This window comes from Microcebus murinus, chromosome 12 (genome assembly GCF_040939455.1).
Source record: "Microcebus murinus isolate Inina chromosome 12, M.murinus_Inina_mat1.0, whole genome shotgun sequence".
NCBI classification, from domain to species: domain Eukaryota; kingdom Metazoa; phylum Chordata; class Mammalia; order Primates; family Cheirogaleidae; genus Microcebus; species Microcebus murinus.
The window spans coordinates 456557-478062 of record NC_134115.1 but is presented as its reverse complement, the minus strand read 5'-3'; the positions used below and the strand labels follow the sequence as shown (position 1 = coordinate 478062).

General features: G+C 63.7%; 6 non-coding genes across 6 annotated transcripts; all 6 read right to left on the bottom strand.

Moving 5' to 3' along the window:
- Positions 1 to 1386: 1386 nt before the first annotated feature.
- On the bottom strand, positions 1387 to 1505 carry LOC142874411 (5S ribosomal RNA). Its single transcript, XR_012922228.1, has one exon. It is a non-coding gene; the product is annotated as a 5S ribosomal RNA (ribosomal RNA).
- A 3501-nt stretch (positions 1506 to 5006) lies between these two features.
- On the bottom strand, positions 5007 to 5125 carry LOC142874596 (5S ribosomal RNA). Its single transcript, XR_012922273.1, has one exon. It is a non-coding gene; the product is annotated as a 5S ribosomal RNA (ribosomal RNA).
- Positions 5126 to 8600: 3475 nt separating this feature from the next.
- On the bottom strand, positions 8601 to 8719 carry LOC142874429 (5S ribosomal RNA). The gene has a single exon (XR_012922246.1). It is a non-coding gene; the product is annotated as a 5S ribosomal RNA (ribosomal RNA).
- Positions 8720 to 12211: 3492 nt separating this feature from the next.
- Positions 12212 to 12330, bottom strand: LOC142874595 (5S ribosomal RNA). Its single transcript, XR_012922272.1, has one exon. It is a non-coding gene; the product is annotated as a 5S ribosomal RNA (ribosomal RNA).
- Positions 12331 to 15804: 3474 nt separating this feature from the next.
- On the bottom strand, positions 15805 to 15923 carry LOC142874593 (5S ribosomal RNA). Its single transcript, XR_012922270.1, has one exon. It is a non-coding gene; the product is annotated as a 5S ribosomal RNA (ribosomal RNA).
- A 3474-nt stretch (positions 15924 to 19397) lies between these two features.
- LOC142874592 (5S ribosomal RNA) lies at positions 19398 to 19516 on the bottom strand. The gene has a single exon (XR_012922269.1). It is a non-coding gene; the product is annotated as a 5S ribosomal RNA (ribosomal RNA).
- Positions 19517 to 21506: the final 1990 nt, after the last annotated feature.

The window sequence follows — 21506 nt, the reverse complement described above, 5'->3', positions numbered from 1 at the left end:
CCGCCCCACAGTGGGGGCACGTCCCCCGCAGGCCACTTAGCGACGGCCGCCGGCCGGCGGACGGTTGGGTGGCGCGAGACGCTGCGGCCGCCCTGCTACCGGGTTCCTGGGAGGGCGTCCTGGAACCAGCGTCCACACCAAGCCCTTGGAAGGCCCAGGCGACGGAGGAGCCCCGTCAGGCAGGGGCCGAGGACGGTGACGGCCCGGGCGGGGAGGAGCGTGTCAGGCAGGGGCAGAGGACGGTGACAGGTGACAGGCCGGGCGGGAAGGAGTCAGTCAGGCAGGGGCCGAGGAGGAGACGGGGCTGGGTAAGGGTTAGGGTTAGAGTCAGGGCACAAGTCACAATCGCAAAGACCTGGAAGCGACCCGAGTGCCCATCGACCCACGAGTGCGTAAATGAAATGTGGCGCGTGGACACCACGGAGTGCTATTCAGCTAGGAGGAGCAGCGGTGAGAGGGCACCTCTCGTGGTTCTCCTGGCCAGAGCTGGAACCCGTTCCAGTAAGCCAGGTAGCCCAAGAATGGACACACGAGCACCACGTGCTCGCGCTCACCAGCAAATGGGTACGAACCGACGGACACCCAAGTGGACACAGAGGAATCACCTTCATCGGGTGGGTGTCGGGCGGGTGGGGGGAGGGGATGGGCATACACCTCCATTAGGAATGGGGTGGGTGCGCACCGACTGGGGGATGGGCGCACTTGAGGCTCTGACCCGAGGGGGGAGGCTGGGAGAGGGCAACGTACCCGACCTTAACATTGGTACCCCCACAATACGCTGGAACAACATCAGAGGTTAATGAATAAGAACACAGGGGGGAGGGGGGCACGGGCAACACATGTCACCTTAATACTTGGACTCCCATCATCTGCTTGAAAAGAGAGAGAAAAGAAAATGCAATCATAGAGATAAGAGACACTTTTTAAACATAATGAATCCGAAGAGAAAAGTAAAAGGAGGCCTGTGGGGCAGGTCTGGGTGTGACTCCGGATCCCCCAACATCAGGTGCCACCACCAAAGATTCCTACGTGTAGCCCATAGAACCCCAAAAGCAACGGGACGAGTTCTGGTCACATACTCCCTCAAAATGACATCCTGGCCTTCTTCTGGAACTCCCTCCCCTCTCAGACTCTCAAGGTTTCCTCCAGCGTGTCGGTTCCCACGGAGCAGACCTTTGGTCTGAGACCTGACAGTCCAGAAGCCACGCATGCTGCCGCGTGACGGCGGTGTCGCGGCTTGGGACAAGAGGAGGCCCCACGGTGCGGGCTGGGGCGCCAGGCACCGCGGCGGGCGCTGAGGGTGGGGGTGACCCCCGCCCCGGGCCGCCGCCTCGCTCCCAGAGAGGGGACAGAACAAGAGGCAAAAAAAAAAAAAAAAAAAAAAGAAGCCTAAGGCACCCGGTATTCCCAGGCGGTCTCCCATCCAAGTACTAACCAGGCCCGACCCTGCTTAGCTTCCGAGACCAGACGAGATCGGGCGCGTTCAGGGTGGTGTGGCCCTAGACGGCGGAGGGCGCCCCTGCCCCGCTCAAGAAGCCGAGCCTCTCTGCGCTTCCCCGCCGCCTCCTCCCGCCCCAGGCCCCGCGCCGGCGCTGACCCGCACCGGGCGGGCCTGTTGAGTTCACCGGCCGGGTCCGGCGGGCTCCGAGGGACGGGGGTGACAGGCGGGGCGGGGCGGGGCGGGCAGGGAGCGGCGGGCCGGGGTGGGGGGCTGTCTCTCTATACACACACACACACACACACACTCACACTCACACTCACTCACTCACACTCACACAAGATGCGCCTCCACGGCTGGACTCGCCAAGGTGGAGACCTTCCAGCCCCCTTCCTCTCCTCGCCTGGCCCACCCCCAGCTCGTGGCCGCCCCCGCCGCCGCCGCCGATTGCGCACGCGCGGGTCGCCCGCCCTTTGACCCCAGGCAGGGGCCGCCCTCCCCGACAACCCCTTTCAGCTGCGCCCCCCACCCTGTGGGTGGGCTGCCGCCTATTCCCCCGGGCCCGGGCTGGGGCACAGCGCATGGGGGAGGGGAGCGAGTGTATGGGGCGTCTCTCTCTCTCTCTTGGGATGTGTCCCATGGGTGGGGTGGCGTGGTTAGTGGGGCGCTGAAGAAATCAGTACCCTCCATCTCCTACCTCTGGAAAACGCCCAAGCCCTTGGAGAACTGCCGGCAACGCGACCGTGGGGGCCGGGACCCTCCTCTGTGTCCTCCTGTGGCCCAGTCCAAGGGGCCTGGGCCTGGCCGGGGCTGCATTGGACCCCGACCACCCTGGCGTGTGGACTCGCTAAAAATCGGCGATTAGATATTGGATTCCAGCTTCATTGAGGTCATTTCACTAATGAGTGCACCGGAAAGAGTTTCCTAATCCATCTGTGAGGGTGGCAACTGAAAGAGAATTTTAAAGCTGACAGAATAGGCGAGGAAAGGCATAGGAGATTTCCACACCCAGTAAGGAAGCCTTTCCCGAAATGGAAGAAAGAAACGAGCAAACAGAGACACCGGTAGCCCGCCAGGATCAGAGTCTGCCCCCGAGAGAAAGTACCCTGACCAGGTTCACCCGTGGGTGGGTGGCGAGCTAGCGGCATTCAGAAGAGCGAGGCCCGCAGTCTGTGCAGAAGACACCTGCACTCGGGTGTGTGTGGCGGCACGATTCACAAGCAGCTCCAGATGTTAAGCCAAGGAGAAGCCAGGGAGTTCCCAACGCCCCAGGTGTCCTCAGCCCACGACTGGCTGCTGGGGGAATGCGAAGCCCGGCTCCTTGTCTCAGAGCGGGACAACCAGGAGGTGTGACGTACACCCCGGGGTTCCCAGGAGGATCAGGCTGAAGCTGGGACTTGGCCTCAAAGTGTCCCCTCGCACGGCCACCCCCTTCCCCTTCCTGCTCCTCTACTCCTGGTGCCCCTCCATCCAGGGGCCAGACCTTAAAGAGTCACCCGCAAGAGAATCCTGGTCCCAAAGGAGCCTTCTGGGGGACCCGTGCTGAGAGAGGTTGTGGGCATGGCCCGCTGGGGCTCTGCCCGACCCAGGGCTGAGAGATGCAACCTCCCAGCTCTGGGTCCCTGCAGGGGAAGCGTTGGCAAGCACAGGGCCAGTCCTCCAAAGGCCCAGGTGCAGGGAGCCCAGGCCAAGCAGCCTGTGGAAGAAGCCACCCCGGGAACACGACTGCAGGCCACGGCCCTTCCCACCTCCTCCTCCTCCTCCTCCTCCTGCTCCTCCACCCCCCCCCCCGACCTCCCACCCCCACCCCCGACATGGCGCAGGGCTCAGAGACACCTCAGACACTTGCTACCCAAAGTGCAAAGGGCATCAGTTGCTCCTCCAAACCCCCCCCCCCCGCCCAGCAGACCGCGTTGTCCAGCCAGCCCCCGGGCCTCCCTGGGGTGCCCAGCACAAAAGTGCAGACAACCACCGGACCCTCAATCTCAGTTTTCGGATGTTTTTGCCACTCTAAGGACCCGCAGGCCAGCTGGGCCTTCTGGCAGGACAGAGAGCCCCGGAATCCGACGTGGAGAGCTGGGTGTACGTCCCCACGAGGAGGCGGTCCCCACCTCCGCGGCTCTCCCCTTGCGGGGGGGGGAAAAGCAGCCACGGGGCCTCAGAGAAGACACCAGGCTGGGCGCCCGCCCCACAGTGGGGGCACGTCCCCCGCAGGCCACTTAGCGACGGCCGCCGGCCGGCGGACGGTTGGGTGGCGCGAGACGCTGCGGCCGCCCTGCTACCGGGTTCCTGGGAGGGCGTCCTGGAACCAGCGTCCACACCAAGCCCTTGGAAGGCCCAGGCAACGGAGGAGCCCCGTCAGGCAGGGGCCGAGGACGGTGACGGCCCGGGCGGGGAGGAGCGTGTCAGGCAGGGGCAGAGGACGGTGACAGGTGACAGGCCGGGCGGGAAGGAGTCAGTCAGGCAGGGGCCGAGGAGGAGACGGGGCTGGGTAAGGGTTAGGGTTAGAGTCAGGGCACAAGTCACAATCGCAAAGACCTGGAAGCGACCCGAGTGCCCATCGACCCACGAGTGCGTAAATGAAATGTGGCGCGTGGACACCACGGAGTGCTATTCAGCTAGGAGGAGCAGCGGTGAGAGGGCACCTCTCGTGGTTCTCCTGGCCAGAGCTGGAACCCGTTCCAGTAAGCCAGGTAGCCCAAGAATGGACACACGAGCACCACGTGCTCGCGCTCACCAGCAAATGGGTACGAACCGACGGACACCCAAGTGGACACAGAGGAATCACCTTCATCGGGTGGGTGTCGGGCGGGTGGGGGGAGGGGATGGGCATACACCTCCATTAGGAATGGGGTGGGTGCGCACCGACTGGGGGATGGGCGCACTTGAGGCTCTGACCCGAGGGGGGAGGCTGGGAGAGGGCAACGTACCCGACCTTAACATTGGTACCCCCACAATACGCTGGAACAACATCAGAGGTTAATGAATAAGAACACAGGGGGGAGGGGGGCACGGGCAACACATGTCACCTTAATACTTGGACTCCCATCATCTGCTTGAAAAGAGAGAGAAAAGAAAATGCAATCATAGAGATAAGAGACACTTTTTAAACATAATGAATCCGAAGAGAAAAGTAAAAGGAGGCCTGTGGGGCAGGTCTGGGTGTGACTCCGGATCCCCCAACATCAGGTGCCACCACCAAAGATTCCTACGTGTAGCCCATAGAACCCCAAAAGCAACGGGACGAGTTCTGGTCACATACTCCCTCAAAATGACATCCTGGCCTTCTTCTGGAACTCCCTCCCCTCTCAGACTCTCAAGGTTTCCTCCAGCGTGTCGGTTCCCACGGAGCAGACCTTTGGTCTGAGACCTGACAGTCCAGAAGCCACGCATGCTGCCGCGTGACGGCGGTGTCGCGGCTTGGGACAAGAGGAGGCCCCACGGTGCGGGCTGGGGCGCCAGGCACCGCGGCGGGCGCTGAGGGTGGGGGTGACCCCCGCCCCGGGCCGCCGCCTCGCTCCCAGAGAGGGGACAGAACAAGAGGCAAAAAAAAAAAAAAAAAAAAAGAAGCCTACGGCACCCGGTATTCCCAGGCGGTCTCCCATCCAAGTACTAACCAGGCCCGACCCTGCTTAGCTTCCGAGACCAGACGAGATCGGGCGCGTTCAGGGTGGTGTGGCCCTAGACGGCGGAGGGCGCCCCTGCCCCGCTCAAGAAGCCGAGCCTCTCTGCGCTTCCCCGCCGCCTCCTCCCGCCCCAGGCCCCGCGCCGGCGCTGACCCGCACCGGGCGGGCGGGTCCGGCGGGCTCCGAGGGACGGGGGTGACAGGCGGGGCGGGGCGGGGCGGGCAGGGAGCGGCGGGCCGGGGTGGGGGGCTGTCTCTCTATACACACACACACACACACACACACACTCACACTCACACTCACTCACTCACACTCACACAAGATGCGCCTCCACGGCTGGACTCGCCAAGGTGGAGACCTTCCAGCCCCCTTCCTCTCCTCGCCTGGCCCACCCCCAGCTCGTGGCCGCCCCCGCCGCCGCCGCCGATTGCGCACGCGCGGGTCGCCCGCCCTTTGACCCCAGGCAGGGGCCGCCCTCCCCGACAACCCCTTTCAGCTGCGCCCCCCACCCTGTGGGTGGGCTGCCGCCTATTCCCCCGGGCCCGGGCTGGGGCACAGCGCATGGGGGAGGGGAGCGAGTGTATGGGGCGTCTCTCTCTCTCTCTTGGGATGTGTCCCATGGGTGGGGTGGCGTGGTTAGTGGGGCGCTGAAGAAATCAGTCCCCTCCATCTCCTACCTCTGGAAAACGCCCAAGCCCTTGGAGAACTGCCGGCAACGCGACCGTGGGGGCCGGGACCCTCCTCTGTGTCCTCCTGTGGCCCATTCCAAGGGGCCTGGGCCTGGCCGGGGCTGCATTGGACCCCGACCCCCCTGGCGTGTGGACTCGCTAAAAATCGGCGATTAGATATTGGATTCCAGCTTCATTGAGGTCATTTCACTAATGAGTGCACCGGAAAGAGTTTCCTAATCCATCTGTGAGGGTGGCAACTGAAAGAGAATTTTAAAGCTGACAGAATAGGCGAGGAAAGGCATAGGAGATTTCCACACCCAGTAAGGAAGCCTTTCCCGAAATGGAAGAAAGAAACGAGCAAACAGAGACACCGGTAGCCCGCCAGGATCAGAGTCTGCCCCCGAGAGAAAGTACCCTGACCAGGTTCACCCGTGGGTGGGTGGCGAGCTAGCGGCATTCAGAAGAGCGAGGCCCGCAGTCTGTGCAGAAGACACCTGCACTCGGGTGTGTGTGGCGGCACGATTCACAAGCAGCTCCAGATGTTAAGCCAAGGAGAAGCCAGGGAGTTCCCAACGCCCCAGGTGTCCTCAGCCCACGACTGGCTGCTGGGGGAATGCGAAGCCCGGCTCCTTGTCTCAGAGCGGGACAACCAGGAGGTGTGACGTACACCCCGGGGTTCCCAGGAGGATCAGGCTGAAGCTGGGACTTGGCCTGAAAGTGTCCCCTCGCACGGCCACCCCTTCCCCTTCCTGCTCCTCTACTCCTGGTGCCCCTCCATCCAGGGGCCAGACCTTAAAGAGTCACCCGCAAGAGAATCCTGGTCCCAAAGGAGCCTTCTGGGGGACCCGTGCTGAGAGAGGTTGTGGGCATGGCCCGCTGGGGCTCTGCCCGACCCAGGGCTGAGAGATGCAACCTCCCAGCTCTGGGTCCCTGCAGGGGAAGCGTTGGCAAGCACAGGGCCAGTCCTCCAAAGGCCCAGGTGCAGGGAGCCCAGGCCAAGCAGCCTGTGGAAGAAGCCACCCCGGGAACACGACTGCAGGCCACGGCCCTTCCCACCTCCTCCTCCTCCTGCTCCTCCACCCCCCCCCCGACCTCCCACCCCCACCCCCGACATGGCGCAGGGCTCAGAGACACCTCAGACACTTGCTACCCAAAGTGCAAAGGGCATCAGTTGCTCCTCCAAACCCCCCCCCCGCCCAGCAGACCGCGTTGTCCAGCCAGCCCCCGGGCCTCCCTGGGGTGCCCAGCACAAAAGTGCAGACAACCACCGGACCCTCAATCTCAGTTTTCGGATGTTTTTGCCACTCTAAGGACCCGCAGGCCAGCTGGGCCTTCTGGCAGGACAGAGAGCCCCGGAATCCGACGTGGAGAGCTGGGTGTACGTCCCCACGAGGAGGCGGTCCCCACCTCCGCGGCTCTCCCCTTGCGGGGGGGGGAAAAGCAGCCACGGGGCCTCAGAGAAGACACCAGGCTGGGCGCCCGCCCCACAGTGGGGGCACGTCCCCCGCAGGCCACTTAGCGACGGCCGCCGGCCGGCGGACGGTTGGGTGGCGCGAGACGCTGCGGCCGCCCTGCTACCGGGTTCCTGGGAGGGCGTCCTGGAACCAGCGTCCACACCAAGCCCTTGGAAGGCCCAGGCGACGGAGGAGCCCCGTCAGGCAGGGGCCGAGGACGGTGACGGCCCGGGCGGGGAGGAGCGTGTCAGGCAGGGGCAGAGGACGGTGACAGGTGACAGGCCGGGCGGGAAGGAGTCAGTCAGGCAGGGGCCGAGGAGGAGACGGGGCTGGGTAAGGGTTAGGGTTAGAGTCAGGGCACAAGTCACAATCGCAAAGACCTGGAAGCGACCCGAGTGCCCATCGACCCACGAGTGCGTAAATGAAATGTGGCGCGTGGACACCACGGAGTGCTATTCAGCTAGGAGGAGCAGCGGTGAGAGGGCACCTCTCGTGGTTCTCCTGGCCAGAGCTGGAACCCGTTCCAGTAAGCCAGGTAGCCCAAGAATGGACACACGAGCACCACGTGCTCGCGCTCACCAGCAAATGGGTACGAACCGACGGACACCCAAGTGGACACAGAGGAATCACCTTCATCGGGTGGGTGTCGGGCGGGTGGGGGGAGGGGATGGGCATACACCTCCATTAGGAATGGGGTGGGTGCGCACCGACTGGGGGATGGGCGCACTTGAGGCTCTGACCCGAGGGGGGAGGCTGGGAGAGGGCAACGTACCCGACCTTAACATTGGTACCCCCACAATACGCTGGAACAACATCAGAGGTTAATGAATAAGAACACAGGGGGGAGGGGGGCACGGGCAACACATGTCACCTTAATACTTGGACTCCCATCATCTGCTTGAAAAGAGAGAGAAAAGAAAATGCAATCATAGAGATAAGAGACACTTTTTAAACATAATGAATCCGAAGAGAAAAGTAAAAGGAGGCCTGTGGGGCAGGTCTGGGTGTGACTCCGGATCCCCCAACATCAGGTGCCACCACCAAAGATTCCTACGTGTAGCCCATAGAACCCCAAAAGCAACGGGACGAGTTCTGGTCACATACTCCCTCAAAATGACATCCTGGCCTTCTTCTGGAACTCCCTCCCCTCTCAGACTCTCAAGGTTTCCTCCAGCGTGTCGGTTCCCACGGAGCAGACCTTTGGTCTGAGACCTGACAGTCCAGAAGCCACGCATGCTGCCGCGTGACGGCGGTGTCGCGGCTTGGGACAAGAGGAGGCCCCACGGTGCGGGCTGGGGCGCCAGGCACCGCGGCGGGCGCTGAGGGTGGGGGTGACCCCCGCCCCGGGCCGCCGCCTCGCTCCCAGAGAGGGGACAGAACAAGAGGCAAAAAAAAAAAAAAAAAAAAAAGAAGCCTACCGCACCCGGTATTCCCGGGCGGTCTCCCATCCAAGTACTAACCAGGCCCGACCCTGCTTAGCTTCCGAGACCAGACGAGATCGGGCGCGTTCAGGGTGGTGTGGCCCTAGACGGCGGAGGGCGCCCCTGCCCCGCTCAAGAAGCCGAGCCTCTCTGCGCTTCCCCGCCGCCTCCTCCCGCCCCAGGCCCCGCGCCGGCGCTGACCCGCACCGGGCGGGCCTGTTGAGTTCACCGGCCGGGTCCGGCGGGCTCCGAGGGACGGGGGTGACAGGCGGGGCGGGGCGGGGCGGGCAGGGAGCGGCGGGCCGGGGTGGGGGGCTGTCTCTCTATACACACACACACACACACACACACACTCACACTCACACTCACTCACTCACACTCACACAAGATGCGCCTCCACGGCTGGACTCGCCAAGGTGGAGACCTTCCAGCCCCCTTCCTCTCCTCGCCTGGCCCACCCCCAGCTCGTGGCCGCCCCCGCCGCCGCCGCCGATTGCGCACGCGCGGGTCGCCCGCCCTTTGACCCCAGGCAGGGGCCGCCCTCCCCGACAACCCCTTTCAGCTGCGCCCCCCACCCTGTGGGTGGGCTGCCGCCTATTCCCCCGGGCCCGGGCTGGGGCACAGCGCATGGGGGAGGGGAGCGAGTGTATGGGGCGTCTCTCTCTCTCTCTTGGGATGTGTCCCATGGGTGGGGTGGCGTGGTTAGTGGGGCGCTGAAGAAATCAGTCCCCTCCATCTCCTACCTCTGGAAAACGCCCAAGCCCTTGGAGAACTGCCGGCAACGCGACCGTGGGGGCCGGGACCCTCCTCTGTGTCCTCCTGTGGCCCATTCCAAGGGGCCTGGGCCTGGCCGGGGCTGCATTGGACCCCGACCCCCCTGGCGTGTGGACTCGCTAAAAATCGGCGATTAGATATTGGATTCCAGCTTCATTGAGGTCATTTCACTAATGAGTGCACCGGAAAGAGTTTCCTAATCCATCTGTGAGGGTGGCAACTGAAAGAGAATTTTAAAGCTGACAGAATAGGCGAGGAAAGGCATAGGAGATTTCCACACCCAGTAAGGAAGCCTTTCCCGAAATGGAAGAAAGAAACGAGCAAACAGAGACACCGGTAGCCCGCCAGGATCAGAGTCTGCCCCCGAGAGAAAGTACCCTGACCAGGTTCACCCGTGGGTGGGTGGCGAGCTAGCGGCATTCAGAAGAGCGAGGCCCGCAGTCTGTGCAGAAGACACCTGCACTCGGGTGTGTGTGGCGGCACGATTCACAAGCAGCTCCAGATGTTAAGCCAAGGAGAAGCCAGGGAGTTCCCAACGCCCCAGGTGTCCTCAGCCCACGACTGGCTGCTGGGGGAATGCGAAGCCCGGCTCCTTGTCTCAGAGCGGGACAACCAGGAGGTGTGACGTACACCCCGGGGTTCCCAGGAGGATCAGGCTGAAGCTGGGACTTGGCCTGAAAGTGTCCCCTCGCACGGCCACCCCTTCCCCTTCCTGCTCCTCTACTCCTGGTGCCCCTCCATCCAGGGGCCAGACCTTAAAGAGTCACCCGCAAGAGAATCCTGGTCCCAAAGGAGCCTTCTGGGGGACCCGTGCTGAGAGAGGTTGTGGGCATGGCCCGCTGGGGCTCTGCCCGACCCAGGGCTGAGAGATGCAACCTCCCAGCTCTGGGTCCCTGCAGGGGAAGCGTTGGCAAGCACAGGGCCAGTCCTCCAAAGGCCCAGGTGCAGGGAGCCCAGGCCAAGCAGCCTGTGGAAGAAGCCACCCCGGGAACACGACTGCAGGCCACGGCCCTTCCCACCTCCTCCTCCTCCTGCTCCTCCACCCCCCCCCCGACCTCCCACCCCCACCCCCGACATGGCGCAGGGCTCAGAGACACCTCAGACACTTGCTACCCAAAGTGCAAAGGGCATCAGTTGCTCCTCCAAACCCCCCCCCCGCCCAGCAGACCGCGTTGTCCAGCCAGCCCCCGGGCCTCCCTGGGGTGCCCAGCACAAAAGTGCAGACAACCACCGGACCCTCAATCTCAGTTTTCGGATGTTTTTGCCACTCTAAGGACCCGCAGGCCAGCTGGGCCTTCTGGCAGGACAGAGAGCCCCGGAATCCGACGTGGAGAGCTGGGTGTACGTCCCCACGAGGAGGCGGTCCCCACCTCCGCGGCTCTCCCCTTGCGGGGGGGGGAAAAGCAGCCACGGGGCCTCAGAGAAGACACCAGGCTGGGCGCCCGCCCCACAGTGGGGGCACGTCCCCCGCAGGCCACTTAGCGACGGCCGCCGGCCGGCGGACGGTTGGGTGGCGCGAGACGCTGCGGCCGCCCTGCTACCGGGTTCCTGGGAGGGCGTCCTGGAACCAGCGTCCACACCAAGCCCTTGGAAGGCCCAGGCGACGGAGGAGCCCCGTCAGGCAGGGGCCGAGGACGGTGACGGCCCGGGCGGGGAGGAGCGTGTCAGGCAGGGGCAGAGGACGGTGACAGGTGACAGGCCGGGCGGGAAGGAGTCAGTCAGGCAGGGGCCGAGGAGGAGACGGGGCTGGGTAAGGGTTAGGGTTAGAGTCAGGGCACAAGTCACAATCGCAAAGACCTGGAAGCGACCCGAGTGCCCATCGACCCACGAGTGCGTAAATGAAATGTGGCGCGTGGACACCACGGAGTGCTATTCAGCTAGGAGGAGCAGCGGTGAGAGGGCACCTCTCGTGGTTCTCCTGGCCAGAGCTGGAACCCGTTCCAGTAAGCCAGGTAGCCCAAGAATGGACACACGAGCACCACGTGCTCGCGCTCACCAGCAAATGGGTACGAACCGACGGACACCCAAGTGGACACAGAGGAATCACCTTCATCGGGTGGGTGTCGGGCGGGTGGGGGGAGGGGATGGGCATACACCTCCATTAGGAATGGGGTGGGTGCGCACCGACTGGGGGATGGGCGCACTTGAGGCTCTGACCCGAGGGGGGAGGCTGGGAGAGGGCAACGTACCCGACCTTAACATTGGTACCCCCACAATACGCTGGAACAACATCAGAGGTTAATGAATAAGAACACAGGGGGGAGGGGGGCACGGGCAACACATGTCACCTTAATACTTGGACTCCCATCATCTGCTTGAAAAGAGAGAGAAAAGAAAATGCAATCATAGAGATAAGAGACACTTTTTAAACATAATGAATCCGAAGAGAAAAGTAAAAGGAGGCCTGTGGGGCAGGTCTGGGTGTGACTCCGGATCCCCCAACATCAGGTGCCACCACCAAAGATTCCTACGTGTAGCCCATAGAACCCCAAAAGCAACGGGACGAGTTCTGGTCACATACTCCCTCAAAATGACATCCTGGCCTTCTTCTGGAACTCCCTCCCCTCTCAGACTCTCAAGGTTTCCTCCAGCGTGTCGGTTCCCACGGAGCAGACCTTTGGTCTGAGACCTGACAGTCCAGAAGCCACGCATGCTGCCGCGTGACGGCGGTGTCGCGGCTTGGGACAAGAGGAGGCCCCACGGTGCGGGCTGGGGCGCCAGGCACCGCGGCGGGCGCTGAGGGTGGGGGTGACCCCCGCCCCGGGCCGCCGCCTCGCTCCCAGAGAGGGGACAGAACAAGAGGCAAAAAAAAAAAAAAAAAAAAAGAAGCCTACGGCACCCGGTATTCCCAGGCGGTCTCCCATCCAAGTACTAACCAGGCCCGACCCTGCTTAGCTTCCGAGACCAGACGAGATCGGGCGCGTTCAGGGTGGTGTGGCCCTAGACGGCGGAGGGCGCCCCTGCCCCGCTCAAGAAGCCGAGCCTCTCTGCGCTTCCCCGCCGCCTCCTCCCGCCCCAGGCCCCGCGCCGGCGCTGACCCGCACCGGGCGGGCGGGTCCGGCGGGCTCCGAGGGACGGGGGTGACAGGCGGGGCGGGGCGGGGCGGGCAGGGAGCGGCGGGCCGGGGTGGGGGGCTGTCTCTCTATACACACACACACACACACACACACACTCACACTCACACTCACTCACTCACACTCACACAAGATGCGCCTCCACGGCTGGACTCGCCAAGGTGGAGACCTTCCAGCCCCCTTCCTCTCCTCGCCTGGCCCACCCCCAGCTCGTGGCCGCCCCCGCCGCCGCCGCCGATTGCGCACGCGCGGGTCGCCCGCCCTTTGACCCCAGGCAGGGGCCGCCCTCCCCGACAACCCCTTTCAGCTGCGCCCCCCACCCTGTGGGTGGGCTGCCGCCTATTCCCCCGGGCCCGGGCTGGGGCACAGCGCATGGGGGAGGGGAGCGAGTGTATGGGGCGTCTCTCTCTCTCTCTTGGGATGTGTCCCATGGGTGGGGTGGCGTGGTTAGTGGGGCGCTGAAGAAATCAGTCCCCTCCATCTCCTACCTCTGGAAAACGCCCAAGCCCTTGGAGAACTGCCGGCAACGCGACCGTGGGGGCCGGGACCCTCCTCTGTGTCCTCCTGTGGCCCATTCCAAGGGGCCTGGGCCTGGCCGGGGCTGCATTGGACCCCGACCCCCCTGGCGTGTGGACTCGCTAAAAATCGGCGATTAGATATTGGATTCCAGCTTCATTGAGGTCATTTCACTAATGAGTGCACCGGAAAGAGTTTCCTAATCCATCTGTGAGGGTGGCAACTGAAAGAGAATTTTAAAGCTGACAGAATAGGCGAGGAAAGGCATAGGAGATTTCCACACCCAGTAAGGAAGCCTTTCCCGAAATGGAAGAAAGAAACGAGCAAACAGAGACACCGGTAGCCCGCCAGGATCAGAGTCTGCCCCCGAGAGAAAGTACCCTGACCAGGTTCACCCGTGGGTGGGTGGCGAGCTAGCGGCATTCAGAAGAGCGAGGCCCGCAGTCTGTGCAGAAGACACCTGCACTCGGGTGTGTGTGGCGGCACGATTCACAAGCAGCTCCAGATGTTAAGCCAAGGAGAAGCCAGGGAGTTCCCAACGCCCCAGGTGTCCTCAGCCCACGACTGGCTGCTGGGGGAATGCGAAGCCCGGCTCCTTGTCTCAGAGCGGGACAACCAGGAGGTGTGACGTACACCCCGGGGTTCCCAGGAGGATCAGGCTGAAGCTGGGACTTGGCCTGAAAGTGTCCCCTCGCACGGCCACCCCTTCCCCTTCCTGCTCCTCTACTCCTGGTGCCCCTCCATCCAGGGGCCAGACCTTAAAGAGTCACCCGCAAGAGAATCCTGGTCCCAAAGGAGCCTTCTGGGGGACCCGTGCTGAGAGAGGTTGTGGGCATGGCCCGCTGGGGCTCTGCCCGACCCAGGGCTGAGAGATGCAACCTCCCAGCTCTGGGTCCCTGCAGGGGAAGCGTTGGCAAGCACAGGGCCAGTCCTCCAAAGGCCCAGGTGCAGGGAGCCCAGGCCAAGCAGCCTGTGGAAGAAGCCACCCCGGGAACACGACTGCAGGCCACGGCCCTTCCCACCTCCTCCTCCTCCTGCTCCTCCACCCCCCCCCCGACCTCCCACCCCCACCCCCGACATGGCGCAGGGCTCAGAGACACCTCAGACACTTGCTACCCAAAGTGCAAAGGGCATCAGTTGCTCCTCCAAACCCCCCCCCCGCCCAGCAGACCGCGTTGTCCAGCCAGCCCCCGGGCCTCCCTGGGGTGCCCAGCACAAAAGTGCAGACAACCACCGGACCCTCAATCTCAGTTTTCGGATGTTTTTGCCACTCTAAGGACCCGCAGGCCAGCTGGGCCTTCTGGCAGGACAGAGAGCCCCGGAATCCGACGTGGAGAGCTGGGTGTACGTCCCCACGAGGAGGCGGTCCCCACCTCCGCGGCTCTCCCCTTGCGGGGGGGGGAAAAGCAGCCACGGGGCCTCAGAGAAGACACCAGGCTGGGCGCCCGCCCCACAGTGGGGGCACGTCCCCCGCAGGCCACTTAGCGACGGCCGCCGGCCGGCGGACGGTTGGGTGGCGCGAGACGCTGCGGCCGCCCTGCTACCGGGTTCCTGGGAGGGCGTCCTGGAACCAGCGTCCACACCAAGCCCTTGGAAGGCCCAGGCGACGGAGGAGCCCCGTCAGGCAGGGGCCGAGGACGGTGACGGCCCGGGCGGGGAGGAGCGTGTCAGGCAGGGGCAGAGGACGGTGACAGGTGACAGGCCGGGCGGGAAGGAGTCAGTCAGGCAGGGGCCGAGGAGGAGACGGGGCTGGGTAAGGGTTAGGGTTAGAGTCAGGGCACAAGTCACAATCGCAAAGACCTGGAAGCGACCCGAGTGCCCATCGACCCACGAGTGCGTAAATGAAATGTGGCGCGTGGACACCACGGAGTGCTATTCAGCTAGGAGGAGCAGCGGTGAGAGGGCACCTCTCGTGGTTCTCCTGGCCAGAGCTGGAACCCGTTCCAGTAAGCCAGGTAGCCCAAGAATGGACACACGAGCACCACGTGCTCGCGCTCACCAGCAAATGGGTACGAACCGACGGACACCCAAGTGGACACAGAGGAATCACCTTCATCGGGTGGGTGTCGGGCGGGTGGGGGGAGGGGATGGGCATACACCTCCATTAGGAATGGGGTGGGTGCGCACCGACTGGGGGATGGGCGCACTTGAGGCTCTGACCCGAGGGGGGAGGCTGGGAGAGGGCAACGTACCCGACCTTAACATTGGTACCCCCACAATACGCTGGAACAACATCAGAGGTTAATGAATAAGAACACAGGGGGGAGGGGGGCACGGGCAACACATGTCACCTTAATACTTGGACTCCCATCATCTGCTTGAAAAGAGAGAGAAAAGAAAATGCAATCATAGAGATAAGAGACACTTTTTAAACATAATGAATCCGAAGAGAAAAGTAAAAGGAGGCCTGTGGGGCAGGTCTGGGTGTGACTCCGGATCCCCCAACATCAGGTGCCACCACCAAAGATTCCTACGTGTAGCCCATAGAACCCCAAAAGCAACGGGACGAGTTCTGGTCACATACTCCCTCAAAATGACATCCTGGCCTTCTTCTGGAACTCCCTCCCCTCTCAGACTCTCAAGGTTTCCTCCAGCGTGTCGGTTCCCACGGAGCAGACCTTTGGTCTGAGACCTGACAGTCCAGAAGCCACGCATGCTGCCGCGTGACGGCGGTGTCGCGGCTTGGGACAAGAGGAGGCCCCACGGTGCGGGCTGGGGCGCCAGGCACCGCGGCGGGCGCTGAGGGTGGGGGTGACCCCCGCCCCGGGCCGCCGCCTCGCTCCCAGAGAGGGGACAGAACAAGAGGCAAAAAAAAAAAAAAAAAAAAAGAAGCCTACGGCACCCGGTATTCCCAGGCGGTCTCCCATCCAAGTACTAACCAGGCCCGACCCTGCTTAGCTTCCGAGACCAGACGAGATCGGGCGCGTTCAGGGTGGTGTGGCCCTAGACGGCGGAGGGCGCCCCTGCCCCGCTCAAGAAGCCGAGCCTCTCTGCGCTTCCCCGCCGCCTCCTCCCGCCCCAGGCCCCGCGCCGGCGCTGACCCGCACCGGGCGGGCGGGTCCGGCGGGCTCCGAGGGACGGGGGTGACAGGCGGGGCGGGGCGGGGCGGGCAGGGAGCGGCGGGCCGGGGTGGGGGGCTGTCTCTCTATACACACACACACACACACACACACACTCACACTCACACTCACTCACTCACACTCACACAAGATGCGCCTCCACGGCTGGACTCGCCAAGGTGGAGACCTTCCAGCCCCCTTCCTCTCCTCGCCTGGCCCACCCCCAGCTCGTGGCCGCCCCCGCCGCCGCCGCCGATTGCGCACGCGCGGGTCGCCCGCCCTTTGACCCCAGGCAGGGGCCGCCCTCCCCGACAACCCCTTTCAGCTGCGCCCCCCACCCTGTGGGTGGGCTGCCGCCTATTCCCCCGGGCCCGGGCTGGGGCACAGCGCATGGGGGAGGGGAGCGAGTGTATGGGGCGTCTCTCTCTCTCTCTTGGGATGTGTCCCATGGGTGGGGTGGCGTGGTTAGTGGGGCGCTGAAGAAATCAGTCCCCTCCATCTCCTACCTCTGGAAAACGCCCAAGCCCTTGGAGAACTGCCGGCAACGCGACCGTGGGGGCCGGGACCCTCCTCTGTGTCCTCCTGTGGCCCATTCCAAGGGGCCTGGGCCTGGCCGGGGCTGCATTGGACCCCGACCCCCCTGGCGTGTGGACTCGCTAAAAATCGGCGATTAGATATTGGATTCCAGCTTCATTGAGGTCATTTCACTAATGAGTGCACCGGAAAGAGTTTCCTAATCCATCTGTGAGGGTGGCAACTGAAAGAGAATTTTAAAGCTGACAGAATAGGCGAGGAAAGGCATAGGAGATTTCCACACCCAGTAAGGAAGCCTTTCCCGAAATGGAAGAAAGAAACGAGCAAACAGAGACACCGGTAGCCCGCCAGGATCAGAGTCTGCCCCCGAGAGAAAGTACCCTGACCAGGTTCACCCGTGGGTGGGTGGCGAGCTAGCGGCATTCAGAAGAGCGAGGCCCGCAGTCTGTGCAGAAGACACCTGCACTCGGGTGTGTGTGGCGGCACGATTCACAAGCAGCTCCAGATGTTAAGCCAAGGAGAAGCCAGGGAGTTCCCAACGCCCCAGGTGTCCTCAGCCCACGACTGGCTGCTGGGGGAATGCGAAGCCCGGCTCCTTGTCTCAGAGCGGGACAACCAGGAGGTGTGACGTACACCCCGGGGTTCCCAGGAGGATCAGGCTGAAGCTGGGACTTGGCCTGAAAGTGTCCCCTCGCACGGCCACCCCTTCCCCTTCCTGCTCCTCTACTCCTGGTGCCCCTCCATCCAGGGGCCAGACCTTAAAGAGTCACCCGCAAGAGAATCCTGGTCCCAAAGGAGCCTTCTGGGGGACCCGTGCTGAGAGAGGTTGTGGGCATGGCCCGCTGGGGCTCTGCCCGACCCAGGGCTGAGAGATGCAACCTCCCAGCTCTGGGTCCCTGCAGGGGAAGCGTTGGCAAGCACAGGGCCAGTCCTCCAAAGGCCCAGGTGCAGGGAGCCCAGGCCAAGCAGCCTGTGGAAGAAGCCACCCCGGGAACACGACTGCAGGCCACGGCCCTTCCCACCTCCTCCTCCTCCTGCTCCTCCACCCCCCCCCCGACCTCCCACCCCCACCCCCGACATGGCGCAGGGCTCAGAGACACCTCAGACACTTGCTACCCAAAGTGCAAAGGGCATCAGTTGCTCCTCCAAACCCCCCCCCCGCCCAGCAGACCGCGTTGTCCAGCCAGCCCCCGGGCCTCCCTGGGGTGCCCAGCACAAAAGTGCAGACAACCACCGGACCCTCAATCTCAGTTTTCGGATGTTTTTGCCACTCTAAGGACCCGCAGGCCAGCTGGGCCTTCTGGCAGGACAGAGAGCCCCGGAATCCGACGTGGAGAGCTGGGTGTACGTCCCCACGAGGAGGCGGTCCCCACCTCCGCGGCTCTCCCCTTGCGGGGGGGGGAAAAGCAGCCACGGGGCCTCAGAGAAGACACCAGGCTGGGCGCCCGCCCCACAGTGGGGGCACGTCCCCCGCAGGCCACTTAGCGACGGCCGCCGGCCGGCGGACGGTTGGGTGGCGCGAGACGCTGCGGCCGCCCTGCTACCGGGTTCCTGGGAGGGCGTCCTGGAACCAGCGTCCACACCAAGCCCTTGGAAGGCCCAGGCGACGGAGGAGCCCCGTCAGGCAGGGGCCGAGGACGGTGACGGCCCGGGCGGGGAGGAGCGTGTCAGGCAGGGGCAGAGGACGGTGACAGGTGACAGGCCGGGCGGGAAGGAGTCAGTCAGGCAGGGGCCGAGGAGGAGACGGGGCTGGGTAAGGGTTAGGGTTAGAGTCAGGGCACAAGTCACAATCGCAAAGACCTGGAAGCGACCCGAGTGCCCATCGACCCACGAGTGCGTAAATGAAATGTGGCGCGTGGACACCACGGAGTGCTATTCAGCTAGGAGGAGCAGCGGTGAGAGGGCACCTCTCGTGGTTCTCCTGGCCAGAGCTGGAACCCGTTCCAGTAAGCCAGGTAGCCCAAGAATGGACACACGAGCACCACGTGCTCGCGCTCACCAGCAAATGGGTACGAACCGACGGACACCCAAGTGGACACAGAGGAATCACCTTCATCGGGTGGGTGTCGGGCGGGTGGGGGGAGGGGATGGGCATACACCTCCATTAGGAATGGGGTGGGTGCGCACCGACTGGGGGATGGGCGCACTTGAGGCTCTGACCCGAGGGGGGAGGCTGGGAGAGGGCAACGTACCCGACCTTAACATTGGTACCCCCACAATACGCTGGAACAACATCAGAGGTTAATGAATAAGAACACAGGGGGGAGGGGGGCACGGGCAACACATGTCACCTTAATACTTGGACTCCCATCATCTGCTTGAAAAGAGAGAGAAAAGAAAATGCAATCATAGAGATAAGAGACACTTTTTAAACATAATGAATCCGAAGAGAAAAGTAAAAGGAGGCCTGTGGGGCAGGTCTGGGTGTGACTCCGGATCCCCCAACATCAGGTGCCACCACCAAAGATTCCTACGTGTAGCCCATAGAACCCCAAAAGCAACGGGACGAGTTCTGGTCACATACTCCCTCAAAATGACATCCTGGCCTTCTTCTGGAACTCCCTCCCCTCTCAGACTCTCAAGGTTTCCTCCAGCGTGTCGGTTCCCACGGAGCAGACCTTTGGTCTGAGACCTGACAGTCCAGAAGCCACGCATGCTGCCGCGTGACGGCGGTGTCGCGGCTTGGGACAAGAGGAGGCCCCACGGTGCGGGCTGGGGCGCCAGGCACCGCGGCGGGCGCTGAGGGTGGGGGTGACCCCCGCCCCGGGCCGCCGCCTCGCTCCCAGAGAGGGGACAGAACAAGAGGCAAAAAAAAAAAAAAAAAAAAAGAAGCCTACGGCACCCGGTATTCCCAGGCGGTCTCCCATCCAAGTACTAACCAGGCCCGACCCTGCTTAGCTTCCGAGACCAGACGAGATCGGGCGCGTTCAGGGTGGTGTGGCCCTAGACGGCGGAGGGCGCCCCTGCCCCGCTCAAGAAGCCGAGCCTCTCTGCGCTTCCCCGCCGCCTCCTCCCGCCCCAGGCCCCGCGCCGGCGCTGACCCGCACCGGGCGGGCGGGTCCGGCGGGCTCCGAGGGACGGGGGTGACAGGCGGGGCGGGGCGGGGCGGGCAGGGAGCGGCGGGCCGGGGTGGGGGGCTGTCTCTCTATACACACACACACACACACACACACACTCACACTCACACTCACTCACTCACACTCACACAAGATGCGCCTCCACGGCTGGACTCGCCAAGGTGGAGACCTTCCAGCCCCCTTCCTCTCCTCGCCTGGCCCACCCCCAGCTCGTGGCCGCCCCCGCCGCCGCCGCCGATTGCGCACGCGCGGGTCGCCCGCCCTTTGACCCCAGGCAGGGGCCGCCCTCCCCGACAACCCCTTTCAGCTGCGCCCCCCACCCTGTGGGTGGGCTGCCGCCTATTCCCCCGGGCCCGGGCTGGGGCACAGCGCATGGGGGAGGGGAGCGAGTGTATGGGGCGTCTCTCTCTCTCTCTTGGGATGTGTCCCATGGGTGGGGTGGCGTGGTTAGTGGGGCGCTGAAGAAATCAGTCCCCTCCATCTCCTACCTCTGGAAAACGCCCAAGCCCTTGGAGAACTGCCGGCAACGCGACCGTGGGGGCCGGGACCCTCCTCTGTGTCCTCCTGTGGCCCATTCCAAGGGGCCTGGGCCTGGCCGGGGCTGCATTGGACCCCGACCCCCCTGGCGTGTGGACTCGCTAAAAATCGGCGATTAGATATTGGATTCCAGCTTCATTGAGGTCATTTCACTAATGAGTGCACCGGAAAGAGTTTCCTAATCCATCTGTGAGGGTGGCAACTGAAAGAGAATTTTAAAGCTGACAGAATAGGCGAGGAAAGGCATAGGAGATTTCCACACCCAGTAAGGAAGCCTTTCCCGAAATGGAAGAAAGAAACGAGCAAACAGAGACACCGGTAGCCCGCCAGGATCAGAGTCTGCCCCCGAGAGAAAGTACCCTGACCAGGTTCACCCGTGGGTGGGTGGCGAGCTAGCGGCATTCAGAAGAGCGAGGCCCGCAGTCTGTGCAGAAGACACCTGCACTCGGGTGTGTGTGGCGGCACGATTCACAAGCAGCTCCAGATGTTAAGCCAAGGAGAAGCCAGGGAGTTCCCAACGCCCCAGGTGTCCTCAGCCCACGACTGGCTGCTGGGGGAATGCGAAGCCCGGCTCCTTGTCTCAGAGCGGGACAACCAGGAGGTGTGACGTACACCCCGGGGTTCCCAGGAGGATCAGGCTGAAGCTGGGACTTGGCCTGAAAGTGTCCCCTCGCACGGCCACCCCTTCCCCTTCCTGCTCCTCTACTCCTGGTGCCCCTCCATCCAGGGGCCAGACCTTAAAGAGTCACCCGCAAGAGAATCCTGGTCCCAAAGGAGCCTTCTGGGGGACCCGTGCTGAGAGAGGTTGTGGGCATGGCCCGCTGGGGCTCTGCCCGACCCAGGGCTGAGAGATGCAACCTCCCAGCTCTGGGTCCCTGCAGGGGAAGCGTTGGCAAGCACAGGGCCAGTCCTCCAAAGGCCCAGGTGCAGGGAGCCCAGGCCAAGCAGCCTGTGGAAGAAGCCACCCCGGGAACACGACTGCAGGCCACGGCCCTTCCCACCTCCTCCTCCTCCTGCTCCTCCACCCCCCCCCCGACCTCCCACCCCCACCCCCGACATGGCGCAGGGCTCAGAGACACCTCAGACACTTGCTACCCAAAGTGCAAAGGGCATCAGTTGCTCCTCCAAACCCCCCCCCCGCCCAGCAGACCGCGTTGTCCAGCCAGCCCCCGGGCCTCCCTGGGGTGCCCAGCACAAAAGTGCAGACAACCACCGGACCCTCAATCTCAGTTTTCGGATGTTTTTGCCACTCTAAGGACCCGCAGGCCAGCTGGGCCTTCTGGCAGGACAGAGAGCCCCGGAATCCGACGTGGAGAGCTGGGTGT